The sequence below is a fragment of the Choloepus didactylus genome, chromosome 4 (genome assembly GCF_015220235.1).
Source record: "Choloepus didactylus isolate mChoDid1 chromosome 4, mChoDid1.pri, whole genome shotgun sequence".
NCBI lineage: Eukaryota > Metazoa > Chordata > Mammalia > Pilosa > Megalonychidae > Choloepus > Choloepus didactylus.
This window is the reverse complement of record NC_051310.1, coordinates 47,926,206-47,953,246: the sequence shown is the minus strand read 5'-3', so window position 1 is coordinate 47,953,246 and position 27,041 is coordinate 47,926,206. Positions and strand designations below refer to the sequence as shown.

The 27,041-nt window shown below is 36.9% G+C and overlaps 1 protein-coding gene across 4 annotated transcripts in view; it reads right to left on the bottom strand.

Annotated features, from left to right (window-relative positions):
* The window catches only part of WDR89 (WD repeat domain 89), a 52,993-nt gene extending 27,503 nt beyond the window's left edge, over positions 1–25,490 (bottom strand). The window contains exon 1 of one of the 4 annotated variants that reach the window (XM_037835297.1): positions 25,212–25,490. The gene's annotated coding sequence lies outside the window, so the exon portion shown is untranslated. Of the gene's footprint in view, positions 1–19,405; positions 19,459–24,884; positions 25,130–25,211 lie in introns of those variants that run through there. The other 3 variants (XM_037835298.1, XM_037835296.1, XM_037835299.1) reach the window with 3 other exon arrangements.
* Positions 25,491–27,041: the final 1,551 nt, after the last annotated feature.

Here is a 27,041-nt window from a genome sequence, read left to right as displayed (position 1 = left end):
AGAAGGGGACCTTAAAAGATGGAAAAATATTCCATGTTCATGGATAGGAAGGCTAAATGTCATTAAGATGTCAATTCTACCCAAACTCATCTACAGATTCAATGCAATCCCAATCAAAATTCCAACAACCTACTTTGCAGACTTGGAAAAGCTAGTTATCAAATTTATTTGGAAAGGGAAGATGCCTCGAATTGCTAAAGACACTCTAAAAAAGAAAAACGAAGTGGGAGGACTTATACTCCCTGACTTTGAAGCTTATTGTAAAGCCACAGTGGTCAAAACAGCATGGTACTGGCACAAAGATAGACATATAGATCAGTGGAATCGAATTGAGAATTCAGAGATAGACCCTCAGATCTATGGCCGACTGATCTTTGATAAGGCCCCCAAAGTCACTGAACTGAGTCATAATGGTCTATTCAACAAATGGGGCTGGGAGAGTTGGATATCCATATCCAAAAGAATGAAAGAGGACCCCTACCTCACCCCCTACACAAAAATTAACTCAAAATGGACCAAAGATCTCAATATAAAAGAAAGTACCATAAAACTCCTAGAAGATAATGTAGGAAAACATCTTCAAGACCTTGTATTAGGTGGCCACTTCCTAGACTTTACACTCAAAGCACAAGCAACAAAAGAGAAAATAGATAAATGGGAACTCCTCAAGCTTAGAAGTTTCTGCACCTCAAAGGAATTTCTCAAAAAGGTAAAGAGGCAGCCAACTCAATGGGAAAAAATTTTTGGAAACCATGTATCTGACAAAAGACTGATATCTTACATATATAAAGAAATCCTACAACTCAATGACAATAGTACAGACGGCCCAATTATAAAATGGGCAAAAGATATGAAAAGACAGTTCTCTGAAGAGGAAATACAAATGGCCAAGAAACACATGAAAAAATGTTCAGCTTCACTAGCTATTAGAGAGATGCAAATTAAGACCACAATGAGATACCATCTAACACCGATTAGAGTGGCTGCCACGAAACAAACAGGAAACTACAAATGCTGGAGGGGATATGGAGAAACTGGAACTCATATTCATTGTTGGTGGGACTGTATAATGGTTCAGCCACTCTGGAAGTCAGTCTGGCAGTTCCTTAGAAAACTAGATATAGAGTTACCATTCGATCCAGCAATTGCACTTCTCGGTATATACCCGGAAGATCGGAAAGCAGTGACACGAACAGATATCTGCACGCCAATGTTCATAGCAGCATTATTCACAATTGCTAAGAGATGGAAACAACCCAAATGTCCTTCAACAGATGAGTGGATAAATAAAATGTGGTATATACACATGATGGAATACTACACGGCAGTAAGAAGGAACGACCTCGGGAAACATATGACAACATGGATGAACCTTGAAGACATAATGCTGAGCGAAATAAGCCAGGCACAGAAAGAGAAATATTGCATGCTACCCCTAATGTGAACTTTGAAAAATGTAAAATGAATGGTTTATAATGTAGAATGTAGGGGAACTAGCAATAGAGAGCAATTAAGGAAGGGGGAACAGGAATCCAAGAAGAACAGATATGCTATTTAACGTTCTGGGGATGCCCAGGAATGACTATGGTCTGTTAATTTCTGATGGATATAGTAGGAACAAGTTCACAGAAATGTTGCTATATCATGTAACCTTCTTGGGGTAAAGTAGGAACAGGTGGGAAGTAAAGCAGTTATCTTAGGTTAGTTGTCTTTTTCTTACTCCCTTGTTATGGTCTCTTTGAAGTGTTCTTTTATTGTATGTCTTTCTTTTTTTTTTTTTAATTTTTGTTTTTCCATACAGTTGATTTAAAAAGGAAAAAAGTTTAAAAAAAAAACAAGGAAAAAAATATGTAGTGCCCCCTTGAGGAGCCTGTGGAGAATGCAGCGGTATTGGCCTACCCCACCTCAATGGTTGCTAACATGACCACAGACATAGGGAACTGGTGGTTTGATGGGTTGAGCCCTCTACCGTAGATTTTACCCTTGGGAAGACGGTTGCTGCAAAGGAGAGGCTAGGCCTCCCTATAATTGTGCCTAAGAGCCTCCTCCCGAATGCCTCTTTGTTGCTCAGATGTGGCCCTGTCTCTCTAGCTAAGCCAACTTGAAAGGTGAAATCACTGCCCTCCCCGCTACATGGGATCAGACACCCAGGGGAGTGAATCTCCCTGGCAACGTGGAATATGACTCCCGGGGAGGAATGTAGACCTGGCATCGTGGGAGGGAGAACATCTTCTTGACCAAAAGGGGGATGTGAAAGGAAATGAAATAAGCTTCAGTAGCAGAGAGATTCCAAATGGAGCCGAGAGGTCACTCTGGTGGGCACTCCTATGCACAATTTAGACAACCCTTTTTAGGTTCTAAAGAATTGGGGTAGCTGGTGGTGGATACCTGAAAATATCAAACTACAACCCAGAACTCATAAATCTCTAAGACAGTTGTATAAAAATGTAGCTTATGAGGGGTGACAATGGGATTGGGAAAACCATAAGGACCACACTCCACTTTGTCTAGTTTATGGACGGATGAGTAGAAAAATAGGGGAAGGAAACAAACAAACAAACAGACAAAGGTACCCAGTGTTCTTTTTTACTTCAATTGCTCTTTTTCAGTTTAATTATTATTCTTATTATTTTTGTGTGTGTGCTAATGAAGGTGTCAGGGATTGATATAGGTGATGAATGTACAACTATGTAATGGTACTGTGAATAATCAAATGTACGATTTGTTTTGTATGACTGCGTGGTAAGTGAATATATCTTAATAAAATGAAGATAAAAAAAAAACTCAAAAAAAAAAGAGAAATGGGGGAAGGGGAAATGGGGAGTAAAGAAATGAGTGTAGGGTTGCTGTTGGAGGTGAAGGGAAATTTCTAGTAATGGATGGTGGGAAAGAGCATTAGAACATTCTAAAGGTGATTAATCCCACTAATGGAAGGTTAGGGAGGGGGTGGAATGGGAAGATTTAGGCTGTATATATGCTTCCACAACTGAAAAAAAAAAAAAATATAGTCTAAATAGATGACAATTGAATGCCAAAGATGAACTTGGATGGGATTGGAGGATGGAGGACACGTGGCTCAAAGGGACACAACTGAGACATAAGGAAAAGGAAATATAGAATGTAAGCTTTGTATCATTGTTGAATCTCTTGTACTTCTTAGCTGCACTTAATGGGATTGCATAAAAGAATGTTCTTGTTCACGGGAAGTGTATACGTGAATTACAGTGTATGTTCAAAGATGTGTGCAGCTAGCTCTTATATGTTCAGAAGACAGAGCAATAGAGGATGGATGATAGATAGGGAGGGAGAGAGGGAGGGAAGGAAAGAAATAGCGATGTGACAGCATGTTAAATTTGGTGGATTGAGCTGTTGGGGGAGGGGGGACAGGGTACAATGGAATTGCGTGTATAGGGTTAGTATTGTTTTTGCAACTGTTCCTATAACTTTGAATTTATTACAAAATAAAAAAAATATTCCTAGATACTTGACTTTTTTATTTGCTTTTGAGAATGGAATCTTTTTCTTGGTTGACTCTTCAGTTAGGTCATTTCTGGTGTATAGGAACATTACTGACTTATGTGCATTAATCTTGCAGCTTGCCACTTTGCTACATTTGCTTAAGTAAGTGTGTCATCAATTTCTGAGGCTTTCCCAAATATAAGATCATATCAGCTGCAAATAATGACACTTTTACTTCTTCCTTTCCAATTTGGATGCCTTTTATTTCTTTGTCTTGCTGGACTGCTCTAGCTAGAACTTCTAGCACAATGTTGCATAACAGTGGTGACAGCGGGCATCCTTGCCTCACTCATGATCTCAGAGGGAAGGCTTTCATTCTCTCACCATTGAGTACTATGCTTGTTATGCGTTTTTCATACATGCCCCTTACCATGTTGAGGAAGTTTCCTTCAATTCCTACCTTTTGAAATGTTTTTATCAAAAAAGGATGCTGAATTTTGTCAAATGCCTCTGCAGCCAACTATTGAGATTGATTTTTCCCTTTTGATTTGCTAATGTGTTGTATTACACTGATTGATTTTATGTTGAATCACCCTTGCATGACTGGAATGAACCCCACTTGGTCATGCTGTATGATTTTTTAATGTCTCTTTGGATTCGATTTGCAAGTATTTTGTTGAGAATTTCTGCATCATTAGGGAGATTGGCCTGTAGTTTTTCTTTCTTGTAGCATCTTTATCTGCTTTTGGTAGTAGAGTGATGTTGGCTTCACAAAATGAGTTAGGTAGTGTTCCATGTTCTTCAATTTTTTGAAAGAGTTTAAGTAGGATTGGTGTCAATTCTTTTTGGAAAGTTTGGTAGAATTCCCCTGTGAAGCCATCTGGCCCTAGGGTTTTATTTGTAGGAAGTTTTTTTAATGACTGATTGGATCTCTTTGCCTGTGATTGGTCTGTTGAGGTCTTCTTCTTCTTCTCTGGTCAGTCTAGGTTGTTCATGTGTTTCCAGAAAATTATTCATTTCCTCTTAATTATCTAGTTTGTTGGCATACAGCTGTTAATAGTATCCTCTTACAATTTTTTGAATTTCTTCGGGATCTGCAATAATGTCCCCCCTCATTTATTATTTTGCTTATTTGGGTCTTCTCTCTTTTTTATTTTGTGAGTCTAGCAAAGGGTTTGTCAATCTTGTTGATCTTCTCAAAGAACCAACTTTTAGTTTTATTTATTCTCTTTATTGTTTTTTGTTCTCCATATCACTTACTTCTGCTTTAATCCTTGTTATTTGTTTCCTTCTACTTGCTTTAGGATTAGTTTGCTGATCATTTTCTAGCTTCTTCAGTTGTTCCAGAAGTTCTTTGATTTTAGCCATTTCTTCCTCTTTAATATATGCATTTAGAGCTATAACTTTCCCCCACAATACCACCTTCACTGCATCCCATAAGTTTTGACATGTTGTGTATTTGTTTTCATTCGTCTCTAGATATTTAGCAATTTCTCTGGCAATTTCTCCTTTGACCCACTGATTGTTTGGAAGTATGTTGTTTAACCTCCATATATTTGTTCTAGATCTTTGATGGTTGTTGACTTTTAGTTGCATTCCACTGTGGTCAGAGAATATGCTTTGAAAAATTTCAATCTTTTTAAATTTATGGAGGCTTGTCTTATTCCCCAGCATATGATCTATCCTGAAGAAAGTTCCATGAGCACTAGAGAAGAATGTATATCCTGGTAATTTGGGATGTAATACTCTACATATGTCTGTTAAGTCTAATTCTTCTATCACATTGTTTAGGTTCTCAGTTTCCTTATTGGTTCTCTTTCTAGTTGAGCTATATATAGGAGAAAATGATGTAGCTAAGTATCCAACAATTATTGTAGAAACATCTACTGCTTCCTTCAGTTTTGCCAATGTTTGTCTCATGCACTTAGAGCACCTTGACTGGGCAAACATTGGTAAACATTTATGATTGTTATTTCTTCTTGGTGAATTGTCCCTTTTAATATTATACAGTGTCCTTCTTTGTCTCTGATAACATCCTTGCATTTATAGTTTATTTTATGTGAAATCAGTATTGCTACCCCTGCTTTCTTTTGGCTGTAGCTTGCAAGGAATATTTTTTCCATCCTTTCACTTTCAATTTCTTTGTGTCTCTGAGTCTAAGAAAAGTTTCTTGTAAACAACATATTGATGGTTCATGTTTTTAAATCAATTCTGCCAATCCCGTATCTTTTAATCGGGGAGTTTAATCCATTCACATTAAATATTATTACTGTGAAGGCAGTTCTTAAATCAGCCATCTTATCCTGTGGCTTTTATTTGTCAGATGTAATTTCCCCCCCATTTCCTTTAAGGTACCCTTACTAAAGTTCTTCAGTTCTCAGCCATTCTCCAACATCTCTCTCCCTTTTTTTTGTCCTCAGCCGGTAGAGCTCCCTTTAGTATTTTTTGTACAGCAGGTCTCTTGTTCACAAAATCTCTCAGCATTTGTTTGTCTGTGAAAATTTTAAACTCTCCTCAATTTTGAAGAAGAGCTTTCCTGGATAAATAATTCTTGGCTGGCAATTTTTCTCTTCCAGAATTTTAAATATGTTATACCACTGCCTTCTTACTTCCACAGTGCCCACTGAGTAGTCAGTACTTGGTCTTATATTGCTTCCCCTGTATGTGGTGATTCGCTTCTCTTTTGCTGCTTTTGGAACGTTTTCTTTCTCTTCAGCATTTGACAATCTGATTAGAATATGTCTCAGAGTGGGTTTATTTGGATCTATTCATTTTTAGTTCATTGGGCATTTCTGATTTGCATATTTATGTCATTTAGAAGTATTGGGAAGTTTTCCCCAACAATTTCTTTGAATATTCTTCCTAGCCCTTTACTCTTCTGTTCCCCTTCTGGAACACCAGTGATTCTTATATTTGTGCACTTCATGTTGTCCATCATTTACCTGAGATCCATTTCAAATTTGTCGATGTCTTTCACCATTCATTCTTTTGTGCTTTCAAGTTCCACTACACTATCCTCGAGTTCACTAATTTGGTCCTATACTCTTTCAAATCTGGTGTTTTGTGTCTCCAGAATCTTTTTAATTTGATGAACAGTATCTTCTATTTCCATAAGATCTGCTATTGTTTTATTTACTCTTGCAAATTCTTCTATATGCTCTTCTAGGGTCTTCTTCATGTCTTTTATATCCTGAAATACTGGTTTGTATTTCTTCCATTAATTGCTCCAAGTTGTGTGTCACTTCTGGCTTTTTAATTTGGACACTTGGATTATATCTTCCAGTTTCTTAATATGCTTTATAATTTTCTGTAGTTTTTGGCCTTTTGCAATTTGCTTATCTTGATAGAGTTCTTTTAGGATATGCAGGCTTATTTGAACATTTATGTATAATTTGACAGTGCTACAGCTTGGTGGAGTGCACTTTCCGTGACCTACCAGCTGATAGTGCTCCAGAGCCACCTCTTACCCTCAAACCAGTTCTCCCCAACTTTGTCTATGCACTGAGAGGGGGTCCAAACCATGTGGAGGTCCAATAAGTGCACCAATTTCCAGTGTGTGCTGGGGAGTGAAAGCCCTGTGGGTGGGGAGCATGACCTGTGCAGTTTGGCTCCGGGACCCAGTGGTCCGGGCCATTCTGGAGCTGCTGCAGAGTTGTGCATCTCACCTTCCAGCTCGAATGCCCCATAGTCCTTTTCTGCTGGATGCCCACGAGTTCCTGGGATTGGAGGAGGGTTCCCAGCACTTCCATGTGGCACTGCTACCTCTGGGCCATCACAAGGCCACCAAATCCCAAATTCCCTCAAGGAAGCTCTTGGCCACAGGGCTGTGAATGGTTGTCTACCAGCCAGCTGCAAATATGGCTGCACAGGGCATGGAAAGCTACTCCCTTCCGTGATCATCTGCCTGCTCCAAGGGCCAGTCCCTGCCACAGAGGCTCTTGGCTACAGGTCTGTGAAGTGTTATCACCCATGCCAGGTACTGAGGAGGGTGCCCAGGGCGTGGAAGACCGCTCCCTACAGCTGGTCACCTCTGTGCCGTCAGCTGGCTCCAGCTGCCTTTTTTCCAGCCACATTCCAGACCAAACACTCACCCGTCTCTAAACGCAGCCTCTAAGTTTCTCCAAGTATACACTCGCTTTGGGTGTAGAAGTCCCTGCTCAGCCAGTGGAACCCTGGAACTGCTATTCTGGAGTACTTTCTGTTCTTTATCTAGTGTTTTTCACAGAGGAGAATTTTGCTCTGCCTCTCCTATTCTTCCATCTTGGATCCTCCCTCATTACACTTTGAGGAGAAATAAATGTTAATTAATTCTACATGTTAGCAGAAAGAAAGGGTGAAAAGACTGAAAAAAACTCAGACCAACCTAGGAAAGGTTAAGAAAACAATCATCATTTGCTTTTTACTTTTTGGGTGTTCCATTTTTCTTTCTTTTTCTTTTTTACTTTTTATTGTGTAATTTGTATGGTGTAGAAAATACTAAAAGAAATCCATATGTACCCATCATCCACCATAAATAATTACTTTCCCTAGAATTTATTAGTAGGAACAGTTTATACATCATATTTTATTTGAAAGACAAGAAACTTTATTGCATAGTGTGGTTGAATCCCTCAAATTCATCCCCTCTCCCTACTTCCATCTGTGTGACATCAATATAATTTTAGGACTTGACCCAGCTACAGGGATGGATCCTGATTAGCTTAACCCAATCATGGTAATCCCATTCCTATTACCAATTCATGGTTCAGGAATCTTAAATTTTTGCCTATGCATGCAGTTATTCACCTGCCAGCTACAATCTACCCAGATGTGGAACACTTACTAAAGTGGACCTACTAATCCAGTGGATGGAAAGAACTTTTATTCCATGTTTATGAGATTCTACACTCCCTGATTATTTACATGAGTCTGTAGCAGTTTTTTTTTTTTTTAATACAGCCAGAAGAATCCTAACTAACTTGAAACAATCAAATAAACTCTTAGGTATATCACCAAGTACTGACCTAATATAAGAGGCCTCTATAAAGAAAGACTTAGGGGGAAATTAAAAAGACAAATTTCATTCATATTAAACAGAAAGACTTTGATTTTTTATTCCCTTTAGAAAGTCCTATCCAATCTCTGACCTTTCTAGTTGTTTTTGTTCAAAAATGGGAAAAATGGGGTATACACGGGAATTCTCAAAAGGCTCTTTGTAAAAATCTATGCTCAGAAATAATAGTAGAATATCTGATTCCAAACACATCAACAAAATAAAACAAACCACTGTAATGCTACAATATTGAAAAACTTAATAAGTAACTCCTAGTAAATTTCCGCACATTAAATAAAGGTATTTATATCTGAATATCTAATACCACACATGGCTCAATATTTAAAAGGTTCTAAAACAACTGTTCCGCTCCTCAAGTCCCATTCCTCTTTCAGGAGACAACAAATGTTACCAGTTTCTTACATATACTTCAGAGATTGCCAATTTGGGGTATAACATAAATAATGCAGTGAAATATTTTTGGCTTATCAAAAAACTGCTCTGTGGTACAATTAAAAAAAAAAAGGCAATAGGCATAAGGAACAAAAACCCCAATTTCAAACCTTTGTTCTACCACTAAATAGCAAGCTCATCTTGATAGGTACTACCTAATTTCTTCTAAGCCTCACTTACCTTAACTACAAAATGGGGATAAAAATTGATGTTCACAGTGAGTATCTATCATGACAAAGTTCTATGCTAAGTGCTGGAGATTAAGATGAAAAAACTTGCTTACTTTCTTCAAGGAGGTGGAAGACAGACAAGTAAAAAATTACAATATAAGGTGATAGGTGCCAGGACAGATGTAACTACAGCATGATATGGGAACACAAAGCAAAAGGGCACAATTCTTGGCATAAAGAAAATAAGCAATAAATATTAATTTCCTTTCTTCTTAATTTTCATTCAAATTTGCCCTAATTTAACTTTATTTTGCACCTACATTTTCAAAACTACAATTCTTACAGCTGTTCAAAAGTTTAAGGAGCCTCACTTTTAAATTTACAATATTTTTAAAAAATGAATCAACTTATTAAAACAAAAATGAATAAAATCATGAAATGCAAAATTTCATGAACATAAAATCCAACAAATAACTCTAAAATCAGAATAAACTACTGATATACCAAATTAAGTTATTACTTTCCTTTTTAGATTTTATTTTTGAGTTTATAAGTATACCTCTGAAGAGCATAAGAACTTCAATATGTTTCAAAAGATGTGCTTCTAAACTGTATATGTATATTCTCCCTCTAAGAGCTGAAGCGTAATTCTCCCCTTGAGTGTGGGTTGGACTTAGTGACGAGATTCCAAAGAACAGAGTATGGAAACGGCAAAAGAAATAGTAATTTTTTTTAGTGTAGAAACCTGGAAGACTCCCACCTTAACCAAGTGATCAAGTTAATATCCAGTGGTAAGACATGTTGATATCAAGTGCCCCCTGGTGTGATGTTCACGAGAAAGGCAAGTCACCTGTGTGGTATGCTTCCAGAAACATCCCATTAACACCACACTAATCATGACAAACACCAAAACACACTCAAATGAAGGGCATGCACAAAATACCTTATTAATACTCTTCAAAAGTTTCAAGGTCTATGAAAAACAAAGAAAGCCTGAGAGACTGTCACAGATTGGAGGAGACTAAAGGACATGATGACTAAATGCAATGTGGGATCCTTCACTGGACCCAGAAAAGAAAAAGGATATCAATGGAAAAACAGATGAAATCTGAATAAACTCTGTAATTTTGCTAACAGTATGGTACCAATGTTAATTTCTTAGTTTTGACTAATGTACCATAGTTACGTTAACATCAGGGGAAGCTGGGTGAAGGTATAGAGGAACTCTGGACGATCTCTGCAACTTTTCTATAAATCTAACATTATTCCAAAATAAAAAGTTTTTTTAAAAAATACCCCTTGCTACATATCATGGATGTTCGGAGGTTCTAAACAGAAAGGATTTTAGGAAGGTTACAAATTATGCATGTTCCTGCACCAAAAAGTCCTTAGTAATCTCAATTCCAGACCTGAGATGGTTTTTATAGGCCAGTCATGACTACCACCACCAAGCTCTACCCTAGATTTACCTCCCGAATCCAATGTCATTATAATATGGAAATTATAAAGCAGAGCCCCCAAAAATCTCCTTCACCATATAAACACCCCCTTCCCTGAAGCAGTACTGAGGAAAGGAGAAAATAAAATCTCAAGAACTGTCACTAATATTACCAATATGGAGAGAGAAGCCAACTGAGGCAATAGGTAGGCAACCTTAGAAAAACTCAGAAGTAAATACTCTAATTACTACTGTAGGAACTCATCAAGGAAGGCTACAAGGGCTTGTGCTATTTTTTTTAAGGTGGCCCATGTCCTTTGGAAAATCAGAAGCAGTCTACAGAATTGGGAGACACATTGGGCTTGGTGGAGTAGGACTTGATTCAGAATTTTTAAAGGCGTCTTAGAAGAGAGAACACAGTCCAGGTTCCCCAGAGTCCACACTGTTAACTCCATCTGATACCCTGCCTCTGTAGTAAGTATGTATCAAATTTATTATTTTAAATAGGGGCACACTATACTGCCTCTATAACAAGCATATATCATATTCTTTTTTTTTAATGGGGAGATATTGACAGAACACAGGGAAGCAGCAGCTGCTAATGACATATGCCAGTGGCAAATGAAAATCAAGTGAAAATGCCATACGAATGGTATGTCAAAACCTAATGGTAGCCCCCAAAGCTCCGGACTGGACATTAAAGAGGATTATTATTTATCAGGCATATCTATTGTTAGCTTATTTGATGCAAAACTGAACAGGAGATGTAAGAACCTGGTTATTAATATTTCAGGAAACTAGGAAGAATGAAATAGGAACTGCTCATATGCATGACCAATATCGTCCTATAGAAAACACTGTCTTGGGACTTAAGAAGCATATATAATGGTTTAACTTCAGCAGAACCTTTCCCAGGAAAAGTTTTATTCACTAGTTTAGGGAAATTTTTGTATATGTTAAAATAATACCAGAATTGGCTTCACAACCAATTTGCCAAAGAACCATTTGTTTTAAATGGGAAGAAGTGCTGAATATTAGTGAAAGGAAGTAAATGGCCTCTGCAACAATTCCAATAAAATTTAAATATCATATTCATTAATGACTGAGACTTAATGTCTTCTGTAATTAATCCTGCTTAGTGAGTCTGAATATGCTCTTATTCACACGAATGTTCAAGATACTGATTACAGTAACATATGGCATCCCATGTATTAAATACAGTAAAATTCTTAAGGGAAAGCACAATTTTTAAAGCACAGGAATCTGTTACACCAAGGAAAAAGGAGGAGGGGGGCAGGAGGGATGGAATGACACATACCTTCTCCTGCAATATGAGACTTCTCTCAAGTTCCAGATATAATATTCAAAACATCTTTTAAAAAACAAAGACATTTTCCTCAATAACATCAAAAATGCCCAGTTTCTCAGTAAATCTTTCACTGTAAAGTCACCATTTCTACTAAGTCTATGAATGCCCAGCTTCTTTCAACAAGAACAATTAAATGCCTTTTCCCTTCCAGAAAACCAACAGGTTAACCAAATACGAGAGAAACCAAACTTCCCCAGTCACCAGATGTCTTAATTTGGAAAACAGTTAGCAGCAATGTGGGCGTAATTCAATGCTTGAATTAGTACTACATATTTACTATTTCTTCTTTCCTAATTCTGAAAGGATGGTCTAAAAATTAAGCAAAAGCTCTCTCATCTCTGTCTTTTTGATAACTGCAAAAATAAATAAGGAAAAACAAGAACTACAGTTTCTAACAGAACATTAATATTATCAAAGAAAAGAATTCCATTTACAATAGCAATTGAAAAGAATCAAATATCTAGGAATAAATTTAACCAAGCATGTAAAGGACTTGTACACAGAAAACTATAAAACTTTGCTTCAAGAAATCAAAGAAGACCTTAAAAAAGAGAGGACATTCTGTGTTGATGGATTGAAAGACTAAATATTGTTAAGATGTCAATCCTACCCAAATTCAACACAGTAACAATCAAAATTCCAACAGCCTACTCTACTGAAATGGAAAAGCTAATTATCAAATTTTTTGGAAGCGTAAGGGGCCCCAAATAGCCAAAAACATCTTTACAAAGAAGATGAAAGTTGGAGGACTCACACTTCCTGACTTTAAAGCATATTGCAAAGCTACAGTAGTCAAAGAAGCATGGTACTGGCATATAGAATACATATACTGACCAATGGAATCGAATTGAGAGTTGAGAAATAAAACTTCACATTTATGGCCAATTGATATTTGACAAGGCTGCCAAGTCCACTCAACTGGGACAGAATAGTCTCTGCAATAAATGATGCTGGGAGAACTGGATATCCATATGCAAAAGAATCAAAGAGCACCCCTATCTTACACCTTATATAAAAAATTAACTCCAGATGGATCAAAGAACAAAATATAAGAGCCAGTACCATAAAACTCCTACAAAAAAATGTAGGGAAGTACCTTCAAGATCTTGTGGTAGACAATGGTTTCTCTGAATTTCAAAAGAAGAAAATAGACAATGGGACCTCCTCAAAACTGAAAACTTTTGTGCTTCAAAGGACTTTGTCAAGAAAGTCAAAAGGCAGCCAACTCAATGGGAGAAAATATTTGTAAACCACATATCCAATAATGGTTTAATATCCAGAATTTATTAAAAAAAAAAACAACCTACAACTCAACAATAAAGACAAAGAATACAATTTAATACTGGGCAAAAGACTTGAATAGACATTTTTTTTCCAAAGAGAAAATACAAATGCCTATAAAGCACATGAAAAGATGCTCAACATCACTAGCTATTAGGGAAACGCAAATCAAAACCACAGTGAGGTATCATTTCATACCTACTAGGGTGGCCACTATTAAAAAAAACAGAAAACTACAAGTGTTGGAGAGGATGTAGAGAAATAGGAACACTCATTCACTGCTGGTGGGAATGTAAAATAGTGCAGCCGCTGCAGAAAACAGTTTGGTGTTTCCTCAGGAAGCTAATTATAGAACTACCATAAGATCTAGCAGTCCTGCTACTAAGTATATATTCAAAAGTGAAAGCAGGGATGTGAACAGACATTTGCACACCAATGTTCACAGCGGCATTATTCACAATTGCCAAACGATGGAAGCAATCTAAGTATCCATTAACCAATGAATGATAAACAAAATGTGGTATCTACATTCAATGGAATATTATTCAGTTCTAAGAATTAATGAAATCCTAATGCATATGACAACATGGATGAACGTTGAGAACATTATGTCATGTGAAATAACCCAGACAACAAAAGGACAAATATTGTGTGATCTCACTAATAAGAACTAATTATAATAAGCAAACTCATAGAGTTAGAATCTAGAATATAGGTTACCAGGAGATAGAATGGGGGTAGAAAATGGGGAGCTGATGCTTAATTGTGCAGAATTTCTAACTAGGTTGATTGTAAATGTTTGGAAATGGATAATGGTGACGATAACACATTACTGTGAGAGTAATTAACAGCGCTGAATTACGTGTGTGAAGGTGGCTGAAAGGGGAAGTTTTGGGTCATGTATGTTATTGGAAGGAAATCCAGAGGTTAAGACCTGGGACTGTGTAACACAGTGAACTTTGTTGTGGACAACAACTGTGGATAACAGTACAAATAAAAGAATGTTCTTCCATGAACTATCGAAAATGTATGCCACTATTACAAGGTGTTAATAATAGGGTGCAATATGGGATAAAACAACACCTAAAGCAAACAATGGACTACAGTAATATTTTAATATTCTTCCATCAATTGCAACAAAGGCACCACACCAATGCAAACTGTCAACCACGGGGGGTATATAGGAATGTTGTATTTTTTACATGACTTTTATGTAAACCTACAACTTCTCTAATTAAAAAAATATATACAGAATTGCCATATGATCCAGCAATCTCATTACTAGGTAATCCCATTATATATTAGGGATATACTCAGAAGAACTGAAAGCAGGGAAACAAATAGACATTTGCACACCAATGTTTACAGTGACAATATTCACTATTCCCAAAAGACGGAAACAGCCTAAATGTCCATCAACTGATGAGTGATTAACAAACTGTGGTATAAACATATGACGGAATATGATGCAGCTGTAAGGCGGAATAAAGTCATGATACCTACAATGTGGATGAATCTTAAGGACATTATGTTGCACGAAATAAGCAGGAAAAAAAAGGACAAATACTGTATGGTCTCACTACTATCTATAGTAGTGATCTGAACTATCTATAATGAGCAAACTCTGAGAGTTAAATTTGAGAGTATAGTTCATCAGGAGATAGAAAGGGGTCAGAGATTGGGCAATCAATGCTTAAGGAGTACAAAATGTTCAATAAGGTTGATTGTAAAGACTCAGAAATGGATAGCACAATACTGCGTGATGGTAGCACAATACTGCGTGATGGTAGCACAATACTGTAAGTGTAATTAACAAAGCTGAGAGTGAGTATGGTTGAAAGAGGAAGGCTAGAGTCGTATATGTCACCAGGAAGAAAGCTAGAGGTACTGTATTACTTGGCAAAACCTAGCGTGGGCAATGATGGTGGTTAATTGTACAAATATAAGAAAGTTCTTACATGAAGTAGAACAAACATATGTCACTATTACAAGATATTAATAATAGGGTGTGTTATGGGAAAAAACAATGTAAACCAATGTCTATAGTTAACAGTAACACTGTAATATTCTTTCATTAATTCTAACAAAGGCACTATACCAAAGGTAAACAATAATAGGGGGGTATAAAAGGTATGGGAGTTTTTTCTTCGGAAGAAATGAAAACGTTCCCCTATTGACTGTAGTGCTGAATGCATAACTATGTGATTATACCAAGAATCAATGACTGAACATTTAGGATGGATTGTATAGTGTGTGAATAAAACTGTTTTTTTAAAACAAAACATTATCCTAAGTGAAAGCAACCAGGCACAAAGACTATATATGGTATGATTACATTTGTATAAAATGTAAATATAAATAAATATATAGAAACAATTAGATTATTGGCTATGTAGGGTTGAGGAAGGATAGAGGGATCAAGAGGTGATATGGGACTTTTCATTTTGGAGCAATGAGGATGTTCTAAAATTGACTGTGGTGAAGAATGCACAACTATACAACGGTACTGTGGTACTGTGAATAACTGATTATATACCATGGATGACTGTATGGTATGGGAATATAACTCAATAAAATTGAATTTTTTTTTTTTAAAAAGGGCATTACTGGGACACAAGAAAAAATTGGAATACAGAAGGTAAGCTTTATATCAATGTCAAATTTCTTGAACTTAATAACTATACTTATCAAGTGATATCCTTGTTTGTCGGAAATGTACATGGAAGTATTATGTGTTCAAGGATTATGTGTGTAACTTGATCTCAAATATCCAGGAAAGGTGGAGAGAGAAAAAGAGGGGACAGGGCAGAAGGGGGAGGGGAGGGAGCAGTGAGGGAGGGAAGGAAAGAATGATATGGTAAATGTGGCAAAATATTAAAATTACTGACTCTGGGTATCTGGGGGTTGGGTGAGGGTGTGTTAGAATTCTTTGTATGGGGTATGTATTATTTTTACAACTGTCTTGTAAGTTTAAAATTATTTCAAAATAAAAAGTTAAAAAAATATATAACATGTTCAGTGTCACATTTTATAATGCCTAGAGTTTATAATATAGAAAACAGATTAAAGTGGGGAAACACAAGGCTGGAGGTCAGAAGAACATAAAGGCCATTGAAAAGCCAGAAAAGAGATAGTGGAGCTCTGAACTAGGGTAGGGATAGAGGAGGAAAAAACACAAATTTAAGAAATATTCAGTAGATAAAACTAGTGAAACTTGGCACTGATGAGATGCAGGAGGCAAGGCAGAAGACAGGAAATCTAGGCTGATTCCTGGGTTGGGTAACCAGGTGGAGTAGAATCAGAAAGTGAATCCTAAAATCTACAAAATGAGGAAAAACAGAGAAATGTCTTTAGTTTTAGCCCAATAAGCCGAAGAACATGTGGGGCATCCAAGGGCAGACATGTTGTTCAGACATTTGGATACCTCAGTCTAAAGGTCAAGAGGAACACATAGGGTTTCTTTATCAGGCTATAAAAAGTAGGTAGTAGTTAAAAACTAAAAGTGGATGATTCTGATGAAGGAGACTTACACAGAACGACATAAAACAGCAGACCAAGAATGGAACCCTGGAACATCACTGTTTAAGGAATGCGTAGAGGAAGAAAGTATAAAGGAGACAAAGAAAAAAAGAACTAGAAGAAAACCAGAAAAGTAGTTAAACATTAGCTAATTTTAACTGATCTTTAATTTTCTAGGTTACTGTGTTAATCTGTTCACATGCATTGCTTCATTTAACCCTCCCAATAACTCGATGAGGTCTTATTATTACTGAGTTTTAGATGAGGACATGGAGGCTTAGATAAGTATTGCACAGTGGTTAAGTGAATGAGTATACAGCCAGCTTGCCAGGGCTCAAATCCCAGCTTTTAAGGGCTATGTGCTTTGGTTTCCTATTCTTTAAACAGGGTTTAAACCCTGTTTAAACCTTATAGGGTTGTTATAAGGAATAAATTACTACATGTAAGTGTGCAGAATGGTGCCTGGCACAAAAGAAGCACTGAAATGCTAGTCAGTATCAATGAAAGTATTTCAAATAAATGCAACAGTATAAACTGACAACTTGCAGAATAAATAATTAGATGTAAATCCTATCTCCTTTCATTCTACATATGTGTATGTATACATGTGATTTAGATACATATATATGGACTAGATACTTTTAAAGTGAATTCACAGTATGAAATGTTGCCCCCAAAATGCTCCCCTCTCCCCCAAAATTTCGAAACAGAAAAATGCTTTAACATCTTAATAATTATTTAAATTCCATCTGTTAATCAGTGGCTGAAATTAGATCAAGCCAGAACAAGCCTTCCAGACAAGGGATAGCTTATCATCATGTTGACACATCTCTCATACACTAAGGCAATATTTTATATTTAACTTGTATAAAAATATAGTAGGGCAAACCATCTCTCTCAACCACTTTGTGCCATATCATGGGAAGATCAGAATCTAGTAAGTTCTAAACTCATTTCCTCTCTTTTGAACATAGTAAAAGATCTTAGTATCAAAGATATAACCAACAAAAGCATAATTCTTGAGCCATCCTGCAAAAGCCGGATATTAAGCTGTGGGGGGTGGGTTAGACTTATTTTATAGATCTGATGTGAAGGAAAAAAAGGACTGGAAAGAATGTACTGTTGATTGTAACTTTACTAAACATATGAATCAGACTTCAGCTATCAAACTCTGTTTAATACTTGCCTTCCTTGCCTTTGGCATTGATTACCACTGCCATCTAGCAGCAGTTCCAAAAATTAGAGGATGACAAAACTCGTTCAGGACACAACTCCAAAGTCTCCAAACAGAAAGATGTTTTAACACATTAATAATGATTTAAATTTCCACTGTTAACCATGACAACTGAGAACAAACCGAGTTTTTCTTGGTTGGTCTTTTCCTTTCTTCCCCAGGCAAGGTAAATCACTACTTCTATGTGAACGTCTAGATTTTATCCTCAACCCTGATCTCTCTCCAAAGTTCCAATCCCATATTTCTAACGCCTGCCTAAACTCTTACACCTGGATGTGTTGCCAAAAGTTCAAACTAAATATATCCAAAGTATAACTTACATACCTGTATTCCCTATCTCTGTTAACTGCACAATCTTTCTAATTCATCTAGGCTCAAAATCTTAGTTATCTTTGATTATGGACACCAAGGGACAAAAGCCAACTGGCTAATAAATCCTACCTTGAAAATCATCATTCGCATCCATCTCCCCTGTTTGTCCTGCCACTATCCTCCTTCAGTTTCCCATTGTCTCTCATATGCAACTATAGTAACCGCCAATGTACCTGCCACAGAGTGGGGCAGAAAACGCTTGATTAAATATCTAACTGGTTCCTGGACAAAGACAACAAGATAGGACAAATACTTACAACCCACAGGAGAAATATTATATAAAAGAGTTTGTTCTTAGAAACTAATCTCATGCAGTAAAAAATACTGAAATCTGGCATGACTCTAAATGGAAAATAAAAGCAAATATATGATTTCACAAACATTTCTTAAGGACACAAAACTAAATACTTAACAAAAATATATACATTCTCTTGCTTATGCATGGCTATAAATGTTGAATGGACATTTGGATATTTAAGTTACACATTGAAATTATAGAGCAATGCCAGATTCATCAATATTTTAATGGCTAAAACATGTTACTTTAGCTAGTAAAATATTTTTCCCCACAACAGAACTACAGAGAGTTGCTATCCTCTCTCAGATTCCTACACCCTTAAGTGATCTAGATCCTACCCATGCTTCAAGATCCAGCTCAAATTCAAACAGTACAACAAAATCTCTTAATTCAGTCTAAAGTGAATTTCTACTTCCTCTGAATGCCAAAGTATTGTTTGTTCTATTCATTTAGCAATAATCATATACTAAACATTATACCGTTTTATTGAGGTTTTATTTATCTCTAGTTATGTTCATTTTACATACTTAACATTTGTTTCTCTCCACTATAGAGTATAAACTTCTCAAGGACAGGGACCTTGTTTCCGTATTCTCTAATATCACTCCTCTAGCAGCCGGGGCTAACTCCATAGCTTACCCCACTAAATCCTACATCCTGTGGGAGATGTGTAACAATATCCAGTGTCACCCAATGGAGGATAACAAGGAAACAAAGATAAGGAACTACACATATATGCAAAACAATAACAATCTCAACAGGAAAAGACAGAAAGCTTACCCAAAACACTCAAGCCTCAGAGGCAGCTCCTTTTCCAGAGAAAATAAGGGTCACTGCGTAAGAAATAAATCTTGAGTAGTAACAATGCTGATAAAACATCCATAATCACAGCTTTGAGGTCAATTCACTCTAATTTCCTAAAGTCACAGGAAGCACCACAGCATAAAAGGAAACTAAAGAAAGGGGTAGGATTTGGGAACATCACCTTACAGATTTACACAGTGCCCTATAAGCAGAAAAAAACGGCAGCCAATAAATATCCGCTGGTTTGAATGTCATATAATAGCTATTCCTATAAACCCAAATTCTGGAATTAAACAGTATGTTCAAAATGCTTTTGTTTTTTGCAAAACACTTTATAAGATCAAACCATCTCAAATTTTCAGAATAATGCAATAAGAACAATATGCTTTGTTTATATGATATAAACATGTTTTTTATACAAGAGATATATCCATATTTTAATAGTTCAAGATTTTAAAAAATAACTCCATGATTCATAAATTGCATTCTTTCTATTTTCAGAACGGCTCTGGGGATTTGTGTGAGTCTCAGACTCCTTCCTTAGTTTCTAAGAATAACTGATTTTACAATCTCAGGGAAAAAAGAGGAAAATGTGGAGAATAAAATAGCTTCAAAAAATAATTCAGTATTATATTAAACACAAATTAATGCTAGGCTAATAGAATCACAAGTGGAAAAAAAAAAACCTAACCAATATTAAAATGTGACTTCAATAGTATTCTTTTTCCTTTCTTGAAAACAGATGCTTGTCACATGTGCTAACAACTTTGAGTCTGAGTAGGACAGACTAGAGGATCCATAAAGAATGGGAAGGGCTCTGGTATTATCTGAGCCAAGTTAAAAAAAAAAACTGGCAGCAGCCAAGAATTGGAAAAAAATAAAAAATGAAGGAACCTGTCTCTGGGATGTACCTTATCAATGAGTAAGATGAAGAGCTGTTACAATCGGAAAGGGGATAGTGGTTTAGGAAAAGATCGGCACCAGCAGCCAGAGGCTTACTTATTTTGTGTGTGACCTTCAGAAAATCACAAAATCCATGAAAACCTTGGTTTTCTCACATTACCACTTATTCTATGTACTGGTTCTTTTGCATCAATGACATATCAGTAATTAAAACGCGTTGAACTTTTGCTATAGGCCAGGCACTGTTCTAAGCACTTTTATGCCTTACATCTCATTTAACCTTCCTGACAGCTCTATGAAGTAGATTTATTTCTCACATATCAAGGAAAATGAGGCTTAGAAAGATGACTTGCTGAAGTGCACTCAACTGACAAACTGCAGAGCCGGGACTGGAACTCAAGTCTATTCCCGAACCCATACTCCTAAATGCTTTCTTACACTAACACACAAATGATATAAAGGGTATACTTTACATAGCATTTTTAAATGGCCATTCAACTGTAAGGTGGTGTTACTAAAATCTGTATTTCTACTAACTGAAATTAACCATAATGATTCAAACAATCAAGCAATATACAGCTGAATATTTAAAGTATATACACGTGGAAAGTCTTGATTTTAGTGTTTTTGAGTTAATGGCAATATTCATGATGTGAAATGCAATATAAATTTTGTTGCCTAGGGCAAACATGCAAATTTCCAAGTACTTACAGGCTTAAAGAAAGATTTAAAATAATATCAGTTGTAAAATATAATAAACTAAAAATAGAAGCCATTGCAAGAGGCTTTCTCTCTTCATTATTATTTCACACTGATATATGATGGATAATATTGAGAAGAATTAATTAAGAAAGAATTTAACAGGCTAAAGTGTTTGCCAGTCACTGTTTTAAGCACTTTACAAATATTCACTCATTTAATCCTTGTGACAATCATATCTATTAACTGAGGCACAGAGCAGTTACAAATAAACAGCCCAAGATCACACACCTAGTAACTGGAGCCATGATTCAACCCAGGCAGCTTGGTTTTAGAATTTGTGCTCTTAACCTCCAGCTCTGTTGTAATTCAAGTGATGATGAAATTCTTTTCAAAAAAAGCCAATAAAAAGTAATACTGACCAGAATGAATGTCCACAAAGAGAATGGAGCCATCACTTATCTCAGTATGGACATACTAACACTAAGGAACATGTAGAAGAACTATCTTAACTGATATGACAGACTAAATCATCAGGAAAATATTTTTAATTATACTTGGTAGATCAAGCTTAATTACTCTTTGGAAGAGACTTCTTTTAGTTTTTCTCTGAAACTGCAGTGTTAGCAACGCAAACCCTTTGTGGTAGGCTGAATAATGGCCCACAAAGACAGTCAGATCCTAATCCCTGGATGCTGTAAATGTTTCCTTATATGGCAAAAGGGACTTTGCAGATGTAATTATGGTAAAGATTTTGAGATGGGGAGATTATTCTGGATTATCTGAGTGGGTCCTAAATGTAATCACAAGTGTCCTCTTAAGAGGGAGTTAGGGGGAAAAAGGCAATATTATGACAGATGCAGAGCTTGGAGTGATGAATTCTGGAGATGAAAGAGGGGTCACAAGCCAAGAAATACAGGTAGCCACCAGAAGTTGAAAAAGGAAAGGAAATGGATTTTCCCCTCAAAACCTCCAGAAAGAATCAGGACTTCTGACACCTAGACTTTAGCCCAGTCAAAGCGATTTTGGACTTCTGACCACCAGAACTGTAAGAAAATAAATATGTGTTGTTTTAAGCCACTAAGTTTGTGGTACTTCGATACAGCAGCCACAGGAAACTAATACGCCCTTCAATACATTATCACAATAATTTGCACATAATTGGCCCTAAAATATTGAACTGTTACTCTGTCTCAATTTAAAGAGCACTCCAATTCCAAAATACAGAAATTCTCATTTCCAATTATATTCTTTGCTATTAAATAAATGAAAAACACCATAAATATGCAAACATATTTCTACAAATATGTAGAAATACACTGAAAATGTAGTCCTATAGAACATTACAGGCAAAAGGCAGAAAACCAGTATATTCAATTCTATTTGTAGCTAATAATAGAAGTTGCAGAAAACGTCATGATTTAGGTTAAAACAAAGACATAACTCAAAAACTACACGGATAACAACAAAAGGTGAGAGAAAAGAACTTAGAAAAAGTTATGCATGCTGACCTACTTTTGCTTTATGCTACCCACAACAGTCCAAGGTAAGAATACAAATCAGACAAGTAAAATTTCTGCATTTATAAGGAATGTTGCCTTGAACCACGGGCAAGCAATTAAGAGGTCTACAATGGCTTAAGGGGTATTTCACACTTAAGTGGTACTAACATGAGTAATTTATATTTTATATCCTTGATCTCATCCCGATCCTCACAACTCTAGGAAGAAGAGGTTTTGTTTTGTTTTGTTTTGTTTTGTGTTTGTTAACATACCATTCAATTATCCAAAGATCCAAAGTGTACAGTCAGTTGCCCCCAGTACCCTCATACAGTTATGCATCCATCACCACAATTAATTTTTGTTAAACTTTTAGAACATTTTCATTACTCCAGACCAGAAATAAAGACAAAGAAGAGAAAAAAAAGAAAACTCAAATCCTCCCATATCCCTAGCCACCTCCCCTCCATTGTTGACTCATAGTATTGGTATAGTACATTCGTTACTGTTTATGAAACAACGTTGAAATACTACTAAGTGTAGTATATAGTTTGCAATAGGTATATATATTTTTTCCCTATATGCCCCTCTATTATTAACTTCTATTTGTAGTGTCATACATTTGTTCTGATTCATGAAAGAGATTTCTAATATTTGTACAGTTAATCACAGACATTGCCCACCACAGGATTCAGTTTTATACATTCCCATCTTTTAACCTCCAACTTTCCTTCTGGTGACATACATGGCTCTGAGCTTCCCCTTTCTACCACATTCACGCACATTCAGCACTGTTATTCTCACAACGTGCTACTGTCACCTCTGTTCATTTTCAAACATTCTGTTCATACTAAGCAACCACTCCCCATTCTTTAGCCTTGTTCTATAACTTGGTAACTTATATTTCATGTCTATGAGCTTACATGTTATCATTAGTTCCTATCAGTGAGACCCTGCGACATTTGTCCTTATGTATCTGGCTTATTTTACTCAGTACATTGCCCTCAAGGTTTTGTCATCAACCCATTTTTTTTTAAGATGGTTTTGTTCACATGCTATACATTCCATCCCAAGTAAACAATCGATGGTTCCCTGTATAGTCACATATTTATGTATTCACCACCCTCACCACTATCTATATAAGGACATCTATGTTTCTTCCACAAAGCAGGAGGAAGAGTCAAAGAAGGTAGAGGAGCAAAAGAAAAAGAAAAAAGAAAGGGAAAAAAAAATTACAGGAAGCAGCAAAAGGAAAGATAACCTCAAATCAAAGTAGAATAGTCAGATAACACCACCAATGCTAAGTGTCTCACACCCTTCCCCTGTGCCCCCCTCTTATCTGCATTTATCTTGGTATATTGCCTTTGTTACATTAAAGGACTCTTAATACAATGATTATGTTAATTATAGTCTCTAGTTTATGTTAATTGTATTTTCCCCCAATGCCTCTCTATTTTTAACACCTTGCAAGGATGACATTCGTTTGTTCTTCCTCCTGAAAAAACATATTTGTACATTTTACCACAACTGTTGAGCACTCTAGGTTTCACTGTGTTATACAGTCCCAGAATTGATAGCAATTCTGCAGCTGAAGAAGCTGAGAGGGTGACTTTCCCAGTAAAGGTTAGTAAATTGCTCCTACTCTGGTGTCTTTCTACTAGATCATTTTACCTCAATAAAAACAACTAATTTACCTCCAGATATAGTGTACGGAATTTTAATATAATTTTAAATTAGGAAAGACAACAGGAGCAACATTTACAAGTAATATCACCTTTTAAGTTTACATCTATGGAAACCGAATGCCATACTCATTCAAAGTTGTCAGAGACAATCTAAAGAGAACACGTGTAATACTAATTTTACACATCTAAGTCTGTTTCTTCGCTCCACACTGAGAATGGTTCTTTAGATTGCTATGAGAATTAAACGAGATAATACACGTAAAGTGCTAAATATGGTAGCTGGTATCATAGTAAGCGCTTTACTACAAGACGTCTTTCCTCAAACGAAAATTTGCTTCTGACCTCCAAAAATACCAAACCCAAGCGGGTGGGTAGGGGGAGCAGAAGCGGGTACAGGTACTGGCTACTCTTCTCTGACTACTTAAAGAGCACTTTGCTCTTTCTGCAGAATGACCCACAGAAAATGCTGCGGGGTCGGTGCCACCAACCTCACCCATAAAAGACCCACGGGGCAGGGACAGCCCGAATTTATCACAAGGACTCGATGACAGTCCGACCAGAGTGAGGAGCCCCAAGCGTGGCTCTCTCCTCCTCCCGGGACCTCCCGATTTCCCTCAGCGCCCGCCGCCGTAGAAGTTCAGAGACTCCGATTTTCTAGACTCAACTAACACTGCCGCTGCCCGTCAAGTGAGCTTTCCATCCCCGGGTACCTCGCCTAGACGGATCCTGCAAATTACACCTCCACAACAAGCACAAGACTGGCGCAGCAGGGAGCGAGAGCTCAGTTGCAGGTCCAAGCAGGAGACTGGAACTCCACCCTCTACATCTCTGATTGGGTAGACGAGCAAAGTAAAATGCAAACGATTGGCGGGGCATAAAAGCGCGAGGAATACGCGGGGAACAGGTCTCTTATTTGCTCCCGATTGGACAAAAGTAGGACATGTACGCCTGCGTTGACTAAGTTTACGTATAATACCGTACGCCATTGCAACTTACGTTACGTTTCACGGAAGTTTCAACGGCTCATTGGTTGCGATGGAAGTTTGCGCCTTCTGGCTGGGTGGCCAATAAGAGGCAAGAATAAAGCGGGTTCCGCCTCTTCCCGGGACGACAGGATTCTGTTGTTGATGTTAGAGAACCGGGGATTATTTCAGTGCTTTGACGCTCGAGTTTCCACAGGGTCCAACTTGGATAGAGAAATGCTTTGGTGAATCCGAGGCCTCTACGACGGTGAGAATAGTAATTGGACTCCGGAGCTGAAATACGCACGTTTGCTAAAGCTTGGAACGCGATGGAGCCAGTCCTCCGCGCCCTCATTGATATACCTGTATGTCCCGTGGGAAGATAGCTCCGCCTTCACTCCAGGGAACCCTGGTATTTGTAGTCCAGACGCTCAAGTGCTATAGCTTTTACTCCCCAAGTTCTTCTTCATCGTTATTGTGCTTTTTATCCTTCTATTAGCACCACTAAAGTCAAAGGCACTTAGGAAAACCGGAAAATTTTCACGTTTATAAAAGATAAATGTTAGTGTTTCCAGCAAACATTTTACTACTGCTGTGCCTGGCGCTCTGCTAGGTATCCATAATTATCTAACTAAGGTGATACTAAAACTTGTAGTTTGTAAGCTTTTTGTTATTGCAACAACAAAAAAATGGTTTTCATATTATAGTGTGCAGTTGAGAATATTTTTTAAGTATCCTAAAATTTGCAATTGTATATACTTCTGTTATAGGGTGGGGGGAAACAGCTGCTTATGTAAATCAAGGGTTGATATGAAATGAAGCAGAACTGGCTGTTGTCTTGACAGGAAAAGAGTACTGTAGTTAAAATGTCAAGCCGTGACCAATGTCAGGAGGTACAGACATTGATTATCATTAAAAATTGTTTCATGGAGTACATTTTTAGCATTTATCGAAACCTTATGTTTAGGGTTTTCCTGCCTTTATTGATTTGTGAACCCCTTTAGGAATATTTCACCATTTTTGTGTCTAACAAAAGTAAAAATCAAACACCAAATACTTTTCCTGAGTGCACTTTTCACTTAAAATTTTTTTTTAAATTAAATTTTTTCCCATTTAACATATAAGACGAACTTTCTGTAGGTGAGCCCCCCCTCCCCCCATATCTGGGTTCCTTGCTTGGCTTGGCTACTGTGAGACACACCAAATGGTCTGAGGAGGGAAAAAAAGGTTTATTTACTCTGGTGGGAGGACAGGGGAATCTTCCCAATCTGCCTCCCCATAGTGATTTTTCAGTTGGCTTGTTTTTAAATTCAGTTTTATCGAGATATATTCACATACCTTACAGTCATCCGTGGTGTACAATCAGCTGTTCACAGCACCGTCATATAGTTATGCATTCATCACTCCAATCTATTTTTGAACATTTTCCTTATACCAGAAAGAATAAAAAGAATAAAAAATAAAAGTAAAAAAGAACACCCAGATCATCCCCCCATCCCACCCTATTCTTCACTTAGTTTTTTTCCCCATTTTTCTACTCATCCAGCCATACACTGGAGAAAGGGAGTGTGATCCTCAAGGTTTTCACAATCACACTGTCACCCCTTATAAGCTACATAGTTATACAATCATCTTCAAGAGTCAAGGCTACTGGGTTGGAGTTTGATAGTTTCAGGTGTTTTTACTTTTAGCTATTCCAATACATTAAAACCTAAAAAGGGATATCTATATAGTACATAAGAATGCCCACCAGAGTGACCTGTCAACTCCATTTGAAATCTCTCAGCAACTGAAACTTTATTTTGTTTCATTTTGCATCCCCCTTTTGGTCAAGAAGATGTTCTCAATTCCACAATGCCGGGTC